Genomic DNA, 11906 nt, shown 5'->3' on the forward strand with positions numbered 1-11906 from the left:
AAATACATAAGCTATCTTTATAAATAGATTATATTTATAAGTAATATAAATATTAACAAATATTAAAACATTTTTTTTAATACTAATTTAACTTATATAAGCTTAAGTACATATTAATAGATTTTAAATAAGTGTTTAGCATTTTAATTAATAAAAATATTAAGACGACTATAAAAGTAAATATATACATACATAACAATTATAATATATATAGTACCAATATAGGTTATTTATTATTTGATATATATTACTGATATAGGTTCGTGAATCTGAGGCCAATCATACACTTATTCAATGTCGTCATATGTATTTTTACTACAAAATACAGTATGGTGAGTTCATTTGATTCCCTTTTACTCTTTACATTTTTGGGGCTGAGAATACATGCAAATGTTTTATTAACTGTTTTACAATATTTATATGCGTGAGTTTTATTTACCTTTTTACCCTTTATATTTTTGGGCTGAGAATACATGCGCATTTTTTTATAAATGTTTTTACGAAATAGACACAAGTAATCAAAACTACATTATATGGTTGAATGATCGAAATCGAATATGCCCATTTTTATTAAGTCTGGTAATCTAAGAATTAGGGAACAGATACCCTAATTGACGCGAACTCTAAAGATAGATCTATCGAGCCCAAAAAGCCCCATCCAAAGTACCGGATGCTTTAGTACTTCAAAATTTATATCATGTCCGAAGGAGGATCCCGGAATGATGGGGATATTCTTATATGCATATTGTGAATGTCGGTTACCAGGTGTTCAATCCATATGAATGATATTTTTGTCTCTATGCATGGGACGTATGTTTACGAGAAATGGAAATATGAAATCTTGTGGTCTATTAAAATTATGAAATGATTATTTATGTTAAACGAATGAACTCACCAACTGATGTCGTAGCGTGGGGGTACGAAATAGTTTATATTTTACTAGGAAATACTATTAAATACGATACAATTTTACACAGGATATTTATTTATTTATTGAATGGATATACTTAAACCTTGCTACAACACTTATAGGCAGTGTACCTAATCGTACATTAGTGTAGTTTTTAGTAAGTCCGGTTCGTTCCACAGGGAAAATCTTTTAATCAAAGCTTAACGCTATATTAGTTTAATTTATAAAAATACAAATATATATATATATATATATATATATATATATATATATATATATATATATATATATATATATATATATATATATATATATATATATAAGTAATATTATTATTATAAAGGGGGGTTTTTACCGTTTAATGACCGGTTTGTCGATTTTAAAACTTTAAGTCGCAGTTAAAACAAAATGTAAAATATTAAATAAATAAAAGACTTAATTTAAAGCGTAAAGTAAATAACGATAATGAAATTGCGATAAATAAAAGTGCAATAAAATTGCGATAATTAAAAAGTACGATAATTAAAAGTGCAATTAAATACAATAACAATAAAAGTGCGATAATTAGAAGTGCAATTAAATACAAAATAAAGGAAATTAAATATGAAATAAAAGAATTATGCTTATTTAAACTTCCGTAATCATGATGTTTGACGTGTTGATTTTAGTTTTATGCCCATGGGTTAATTGTTCTTTGTCCTGGATTATTTAATATGTCCATACGGATTTGTCCATAATAGTCCATCAGTCATAAATATAAAGAGCGAAAGCCTTCGTCAAATTATCCTTATTCCTGAAGTCAAATATTCAAACTAATTGGGGATTCGAATTGTAACAAGGTTTTAATACTTTGTTTAATGAATACACCAGGTTATCGACTGTGTGTAAACCAAGGTTTTACTACTTTGTTAACAATTACACCAATTACCCTTGAATGTAATTCACCCCTATTTCAACAAGTCTATTAACTATTAATCCAGTTCCGTGTCCGGTAAAATGAATAATTATTGGTATTTATAGATATCCCGCCCACCGTACCCAGTCAAGCGTATGTGGTTATATATAAATACGTCGAATTATAAGTTTGTATATTAAATTAACAAGGTATTGTTTAGTTAATATAAAATCCATTAATAGCCCATAGTCTAATTTTCACAAGTGTCGTTCTTTTATCCAAACCCCAATTATGGTACAAAGCCCAATTACCCAATTTTAGTAATTAGCCCAACATCATGATTACTTCGGTATTAAATAAGCATAATAATAACTTAGCTACGAGACATTAATGAAAATAATATAAACATAACTTACAATGATTAAAAATAGCGTAGCGTTACACGGACAGAATTTCGACTTACACCCTTACAACATTCGCTAACATACCCTTATTATTAGGATTTAAAATTAAAATTAAAATATAAATATAAATATAAATATTTACGTATACATATATAGAGAGAGATTGATTTTTTTGATGATTTTTACGATCAAACTGCGTTTTCTTTTATAGGGATTTGAGTCCAGGGAATCTCCGCGACTCGCGTAATTTTTTGCCTTCAAACTCCGCGAGTCGCGGAGTTTGAAATTCCAGCTCACCAGCTTTGGCTTCTTTCTTGCCGACGATTTTAAATATTAATATAATATATATATAATTTTTAAGAATTATTTTTTTTTTTATAAAGTTAACCGATCCCTTCATAATATGGATTGATCAACTTAACCATCACAGTTTAACCATCTCCTATCATTATCAATTGTTGCATACCTCTATTCGAAAAACCAACACAAACACTTATAGACCATTTGTCTTGCCTGTTATTGTAACCAAGAACAACCTTGACAAACCTTCATCAATCATCACCATTTCACTGCTATCATTCTAAGTTCGACCACCACCATGCTCAACCATGACCACCGAAACTTTCTTCACCATTACTTTAGAAACCCACTTTAGCTACACCCGTCACTAACTATCACCTCATCATTTATTTATTTATCTATCTATTTTCGCTATTACTGTGATCAAATATAACCATCAAACCTACAACACCACCTTCGTTATCCTCATCTAACCCAACCCAACACCACTGTGAACCGCCTGTTACTATCCTATACGACCACATGCCACCACCTTTTGATCGTGTTATACTTTTGTTCTTTCTTCTCTTCCTGTCGTTGGGCTGTACCAAGAACCACCACTACCTCTCCCTCTATCTATCTCTCTCACCATTCAAATCATAAAACCCAAGAACATATTAAACCCGTTGTCTTCGGACCAAACCTGTCATCACCGAGACACCAAAACAATTGAGCTGTTACTGTTGTCCGTTAGCTTAAAATCACCATCGGTCTGCTATAATACCTACTATCCTGTATTTTTTTTCTTCCTCTTTCTGACTTCCCTTCCCTGCTGTAAATCACTGTTCGAACAACAATAAAGCTGTTGTACACATATTAATTAAAACCCCAGGTATTAAGGTTAGTGATAAGTAAAGGTGACGATGAATAGAGAAGTGATGCATAATTATCGATGATGACTGCTGCACATTTGTTTTCCTTTTTCTTGTGGCAGACAACAAATAACATATAACCCACTTGGAATATTTAATGAGATAGTGGGTTGTACTTCTTTTTCCTGCCATACTCCTTTTCGCTAAAAAAAAAAAAAGATATAACGGTACCGATTACCCTTTCTGTTTGGATTTCCAAATTATACGGGCCATAAATAGAATAGAGATTTCTTAGAGGATTTCTCTTTGGTCATTTAACTGTTATCAAATTGGGTTGCTTCTGGATCGTAAACTTGTGTTATTGGGACGTGACCTAACTTCCGTTTTGCTGATTGGATTTATAGATAAATGAAGATGATATTGATTCTATAACAGTGAGATGATACACTATGATATTAAAGGTGTTGTTATGAATAAAGATGATGATGATAAGAGATAACAAGTATGATGACAATGATGAGTATAAATGTTAAGAAAAATGATAACGGTTTTACATGCATTAAATAATTAAAGACGCGAGATATGACAGGATTCGGTTATTGGTTCGTTGGTTTAGGTGTGTGGTTGGATGAACGAGAGGTCGCGGGTTCAAACCCCCACTTGGGCATTTGTTTTTAGAACTATTTCATTGAGGTAGTAATTTTATCTCTATTTATTATTATTATTATTATTGTTGTTGTTATTAAGTAATTATTATTATCATAAGCATTATTATTATTATTATTATCAATTATCAATATTATTATTATTATAATACTAATATTATAATATACATAATAAGAAAAAAATAGAAAATATGGTAAATACATAAGCTATCTTTATAAATAGATTATATTTATAAGTAATATAAATATTAACAAATATTAAAACATTTTTTTAATACTAATTTAACTTATATAAGCTTAAGTACATATTAATAGATTTTAAATAAGTGTTTAGCATTTTAATTAACTTTTAATTAATAAAAATATTAAGACAAATATAAAAGTAAATATATACATACATAACAATTATAATATATATAGTACCAATATAGGTTATTTATTATTTGATATATATTACTGATATAGGTTCGTGAATCTGAGGCCAATCATACACTTATTCAATGTCGTCATATGTATGTTTACTACAAAATACAGTATGGTGAGTTCATTTGATTCCCTTTTACTCTTTACATTTTTGGGGCTGAGAATACATGCAAATGTTTTATTAACTGTTTTACAATATTTATATGCGTGAGTTTCATTTACCTTTTTACCCTTTATATTTTTGGGCTGAGAATACATGCGCATTTTTTTATAAATGTTTTTACGAAATAGACACAAGTAATCAAAACTACATTATATGGTTGAATGATCGAAATCGAATATGCCCATTTTTATTAAGTCTGGTAATCTAAGAATTAGGGAACAGACACCCTAATTGACGCGAACTCTAAAGATAGATCTATCGGGCCCAACAAGCCCCATCCAAAGTACCGGATGCTTTAGTACTTCGAAATTTATATCATGTCCGAAGGAGGATCCCGGAATGATGGGGATATTCTTATATGCATATTGTGAATGTCGGTTACCAGGTGTTCAATCCATATGAATGATATTTTTGTCTCTATGCATGGGACGTATGTTTACGAGAAATGGAAATATGAAATCTTGTGGTCTATTAAAATTTTGAAATGATTATTTATGTTAAACGAATGAACTCACCAACCTTTTTGGTTGACACTTTAAAGCATGCTTATTCTCAGGTATGAAAGAAATCTTCCAACAGTACCATTACCACCACCAACAACAACATCCACATCACACGCCTCAACATCACAATCTGTACCTCGGATATCAACATCATACACACCATAGATACCAAGGAGTACCAACAGCAATAAACGATGAAGTATGGATTCATAACTTCCTCAAAGAAACATTCTACAGCGATTATGTAATTTCTAAAGTTTAGAGATTATCTATTCTAGCCTTAACCATAAATCAGATAGAGTAGAAACCCTGATCGGAATGGTGTATGATTTACAAGCTAGACTTGTTATATCATAACATCAACAGTACCGTCAGCATCGTCAGCACCAGCATCATCTACTACATCACAAGCTCCGCCAGTTCAAGAATCACCGTGGACATCATTACGAATCAACAACGATTATATTGTATTAACGAATTATGAATCATTAACTCAATTCCTCTGAAGAATTTATATGTATATCTTATATATATATATATATATATATATATATATATATATATATATATATATATATATATATATATATATATATATATATATTGAAACCATCATAAATCTTTTCGTACTAAGCTATTGCATATGAATTTTAAGGGGTAAATATTACTCGATTAATTCATACTACTAAAATGCTATGATGTACATCCCTCGTTAACGACTTAACCTTCGTTAACTACAATCTCTGTTTCAACTCAATGAATTCCATTTCCTAATAAACCAAGTTTATTATTCAATTACATAATTGATTTTACATTTTCATTTTCGATGTACTCAAAACTTTCCAGAAATCATCATCTGTGCCTTGTAAAGTTCACAAAAAAAAAAAAAATTCCACGAGCACCAACATCTTTCACCAAAGAATATCAATAAGATTAAATAATGAAGTATTGATTTCATTAGTGAAATATTCGGCGAAGATTAAATGATCTCTAATGTTTTAGAGATTATTCATTTCTAATTCAAGCCAAAAATCAAATGAGCTTAATATGATATTAACTCATTAAATCTGTATTACATCTGAAGAAAATATACATACATATATTTTCATAAAGATTGTAATGAAAATTCTTTTGTACAAAATATTACTTGTGAAATCTTTAACGGGTAGGTAATACTCGGGAAATATTTAAGTTCGCAAATAATATGTTACACTATACATTCTTCAATTTTGATTCAAGAATCATTAACTATACCCACTATCTTCACAGTGATACACAATCATTTCATACAAATTCAATTACATATTCTGACATAACAGAATCCAAGTCAAGATTTAACAAGTGACATCATTCTTAGATCTTTACATCTTTCAAAGCTATACCTTGACTTTAAAACTGTGCAAGATCCTTTAACGTTGTTATTACCGAAAATAATCTTGCAATTCTTTTCAAGGTATCAATTTTTACCACACTTCCAACCAGTCAACTTCGACTTTTCAGATTAGCCTTATTGTAACCTTGATATATATTATTTTTGTTACCGGGGAACCTTTCATGTTCCACCACATTAGCAGTAAATTTACCAACAACTTCATTGATCCTTGACCTTCCGAAAAATCCTTATACTCATTGAAACCCTATCATGTACTCATCCACATCTTGTAACAATAATTGTCATACCAACTACCGGGAATTAGCAATCAGTATTTTGAATTTCGCAGCAATTCTACGCCAACAGTTATATATATACATATAATGTCAATCTTCTAGACTTACATACTTCGAATGTGAATTTTCTGAAAAACACCCCAAACTGCGAAACTAGTTCTTCGAATTTTGGAGTAATGCTGATGAAGCAGCAAAAACTGTAAACGACTTTAATAGTCGAAAGTTTGATGATAAAGAGTAGTGTGTTGAAAAAGCTCAGAAAATAAGAAAATTTGGAGCTGGAAAATGGATTGAGCAAACCATGAAGGAGGCTATGGACAAATCACAAAGACTAAACTTGCCTTCAAGGAATACAAATGATTCAGTATCTGCTGAAGTCATTAACGAATACCTTGCTCCTGACTCAAAATCCGTTACGAACAAATCTTCTTCATCATCCTTCGATATTAGAAATTCTAAGATATCATTATATCTTTCATTATAAATATCTTCGATATTTCTGAAGATATCTTCATAACTATTATTATCCGAAATTATTTATCTCTTCGCGCTATCTGTGTTACATCATAAAAGAAACTATCTTAGTTTCTAAATTCTGAAAATTTCGAAAAATGGATGTTTTTGAAGTAGTGTTGGGAATTGAAGCATGAGTTAGTATAATATAATGACACTTGATCAACGTGATTATATTACAGTAAGTCATGCTGAGTTTCTAATGAAACGTGATAAAGGTTCACAGATCATACCCTCATCATGAACCATGTTACATAACTCTTTCATTTTAATTAACCTCTAAACATATCAAGAATATATTTTTCTTGATGATTCGGTCTTTTCCAGATACTCTGGTAATTTGACAAATCAAGATCATGCCATTATAATTTCTTTCTTAGAACATTAACTATGTTCATTCCGAAATGTATAGCTACGAATTATGGACCATTATTCGCTTGACTTAAGGTCGGGAAGAGAAAATGAAGGCATGAAGCTCTGAAATATAATGGAAAATATAAAGCCCGATAACAACCCCGAAATTTACAAACCGTGTATATCGATGCGTATAGCAATATAAAGACACGGGAGAATGAAAAACATTATAACCCCAAGGTAATAGTAGAAGAAAATAACTTCCTCTGGTGGCAGATGAAAAAGAAGAATGAAGGATACGATAGCCTGGAAAATATCAATAATCAGAACTGGATTAAGCATTTTCACAATCTATTGGGATGTATCAAGTAAGGAAGAAGATTATAGGAGTGGTGAAAATAAATGAAACGGAAGAGGTCAATTTATAGCGAAATATCAGACATAGCAATCGAGGCAGGTTACACATTTAATAAAAGGAAATCCTAATTTTCTAAATTCCCAAAGAATCAAATCTTATTTAAATTATGAAGATTTTCTATTCCTTAAATTCCAGAAATCAATCGTTACTACGTCAAGAGTTAAAACGAATCTCTATTCTCCATTTCACTCTATTACGATAACTTCCCTCATACGCTTCGAGTAATCGGATTGTTTTATCCATATTATTCAACGGTGATAAAATTCTATTTATCAACTCATATTCGTCATGAGAACATTTTTTATTGTTAGCCATGACGACCTCACTCAAATTTCGGGACGGAATTTCTTTAACGGGTAGGTACTGTGATGACCCGGAAATTTCTGACCAAATTTAAACTTAATCTTTGTATGATTAACGTTTCTGACACGATAAGCAAAGTCTGTAAAACTGAATCTCAATATTTTTGAACTACTTTCATATGTTCAATTACCCTTCAATTGTTCTCAACGATTCGCAAATAATTATATGTAAATAGATACATATATACACTATAACTTGAAAGAGTAACAAAGTATTAATTATTTGATACTGTGCATTAAAGTTATTGGTTTAAATATCTATTTGAATATATATGATAAGTTGGAATATTAATTGTATGAATAACTTGCCAAGTGTATTTAAAAAGTGTTTATCGAATATATATTAACTTGGTTATAAAATGTTTGATAATACTATTATTGTTGTAAACAATGAGACGATGATTTATAGAAGTAAATGATCAAAACACTCAAATGTATAAGTTATATTTCGAGTGATATAGTTTATGGATAATTTAAGTCTATATTTTGACAAGTACGAGTCGCGAAACGTAAAGTACAGGTTTTCTATGTGTACGAAAGGACGTTCGAAAAATCAGAACCGGGACATAAGTCGAGTGACGACGTACAACTTATCGGAACAAAAATTACAAGTCAACTATGCACGTGAATTTAATATAATATATAATTAATTATATAAATTAATATATTATATTTATAATTAAATAATATGTCGACAAACTAGAAGTTAAACAAAAATGAGCTGGACACAAGTGCCATGCGATCGCATGGGCTTATGCCTTCCCAGCCATGTGATCGCATGGAAGGCTGGGACAGGCGAGGTTCTATAAATTGGTTCGAGTTTGGTTCAGTTTACACACACATACACGATACATCTCACTCTCTCTGATATTTATATTTATATTATTATTATTATTATTATTATTATTATTATTATTATTATTATTATTATTATTATTATTATTATTATTATTATTATTATTATTATTAAGATTAATATTATTATTAATCTTATAGTTAGGGGTATTATTATTAGTAGTATTATACATAAAATATTACGACGGGAGTATGCTCGAACGATTTCAAAACAAGCTTTTTGAGCGGGATAGAGCTAAGAAAACTATGGGTTATAGCTATAGAGGTAATGGGTAATGTTCATGGGTATTGTTTGCAAGTCAAACCTAGTGTTTATTATCTCCGTTACGTCTACGTACTTTCCTGCAATATTGAATCACAATATTGATACGTGAGCATTCATATCTTATTTTTTTATATTTAATAGTGTATCAATGTCTAGTGCTCGAGTATATATGTTTATGCATGCTTGTATGCTTTAATTTTGTCATTAGATAGTTTATGATGAATCACGAATTTGATACATATGCTACTGATAAAAAGTATATGATATGCATGTTTTTGGAAAGCTGGCGAAAAATCAATAACTTTTCATTTAGAAATCGCGTAATTTCGATGAACGAATTAAAAGATATGATCAACTGAATTATGATTGACGTTAATTGAAATTGCTTTTGAATCTGCAATTAAGATTTAAACAACTTGTTTATGAGATTGATAAAGTGGATTTTTAAATATTACCAGCCGAGTAAATGAATCCTTATATAAGGCACGTCTCGTTTTGTTGAACAATTGTCAAAATTGACGGTTTTATCATATTTTAAAGCCTTATAAAAACTATAGTCTAATTTTACAAGTATTGGGAAACTATGTGAAATGTTAAAATATTTTGATTGCCATGATCATTCAACTATAGTATTGAGTCAGATTAACTTGTTGAAACGACTTTTGATAAGTTTTGTATGTCGATCTCGAGCATTAGGATTGTGATACACTATGACCTGACCTAGCTTGACAGACATTTATTGACCAACATATGTTCTCTAGGTTGAAATCTACGGTTATTTGGTATTCCGAGTTTTTGTCACATTTCAGTGAACGACTTTATGTGCTGCTAAGGTGAGTTTCATTTGCTCCCTTTTTAATTGCTTTTGCAATCTATATTTTTGGGCTGAGAATACATGCACTTTATTTTAAACGCAATGGATACAAGTACATACTAAATTCTACACTGAGTTTGAACTGAAAAATCCCTTAGCTTTGGTAACTAGTAACCGCTGGTTATAAGAACTGGTGGGCGTGAGTAGTTATATATGGATCCATAGGGCTTGACATCCCCGTCTGTTCCAGGTATAGAAACCCTAGCCTGAACTATAAAATAGAAGTATGCTATTTGAGTTTAATACACGTTGGTTTTGCGTGTATTGTACATGTTTGTTGCATGTATGTTAAAACATGAGACGACCCGTCCTAATCCATAAGGACGAATACAATAACATATGATTTCATCGCGAGGTATTTGACCTCTATATGATACATTTTACAAACATTGCATTCGTTTTTAAAAGACAACCTTTCATTACATCGAAAGTTGACAGGCATGCATACCATTTCATAATATCCAACCTATAAATGACCTAATCCGTCATTTAATTAATAATAATCTCTATTGAACTTCGACGACTCGAATGCAATGTCTTTTGAAATATGTCATGAATGACTCCAAGTAATATCTTTAAAATGAGCAAATGCACAGCGGAAGATTTCTTTCAAACTTGAGAATAAACATGCTTCCAAGTGTCAATCAAAAGGTTGGTGAGTTCATTAGTTTATCATACCCAATCAATTCCATAATTTTAATAGACCACAAGATTTTCATTTCCACTTCTCATAAAAATCATTCATATGGACTGAACACCTGCTAACCGACATTAACAAAATGCATCTAGAATATCCCCATATATAATCATCGAAGTACTAAAGCAGTTCAAATTCTCTGACTGGGGCGTGTCAAAGCACATAGATCTATCTTTAGGATTCACGTCAACTGGGGGCAATTATAATAAACCCCAATTCTTAGGTTATCAAGTTCAACAAGGGCAATATCCGGTATAACGATTCAACCATAGAATGTAGTTTCGATTACTTGTGTCTATTTCGTAAAACATTTATAAAAGCAGCGCATGTATTCTCAGTCCCAAAAATATATATTGCAAAAATATTTAAAACGGGAGCAAATGAAACTCACAATACTGTATTTTGTAGTAAAAATACATATGACGACATTGAACAATGCAAGGTTGGCCTCGAATTCACGAACCTATATCATTCATATATATATATTAACACATATACTTGTAATCAAATAAATTTATATATATATGTAAATTTATTAGTTATATTGTTTTTACATTAATAATCTATATATTTCATATATTCATTTTTATATATAAATATAAATATTGTTAGGTTATAAATATTAAGTATATTTTGTATCTATATATATCATTTGTTTGTTAAGATAATTATTATAATAATACCAGAATAATAATTGATATGATAAAAATGATAATAAAGGTAATACTTGATATTAATGATAGTAGCAATTTTAATGATTCTATTAATGATGTTATTAATGATAGT

This window comes from Rutidosis leptorrhynchoides, chromosome 8, assembly GCF_046630445.1.
Source record: "Rutidosis leptorrhynchoides isolate AG116_Rl617_1_P2 chromosome 8, CSIRO_AGI_Rlap_v1, whole genome shotgun sequence".
Lineage (NCBI taxonomy): Eukaryota > Viridiplantae > Streptophyta > Magnoliopsida > Asterales > Asteraceae > Rutidosis > Rutidosis leptorrhynchoides.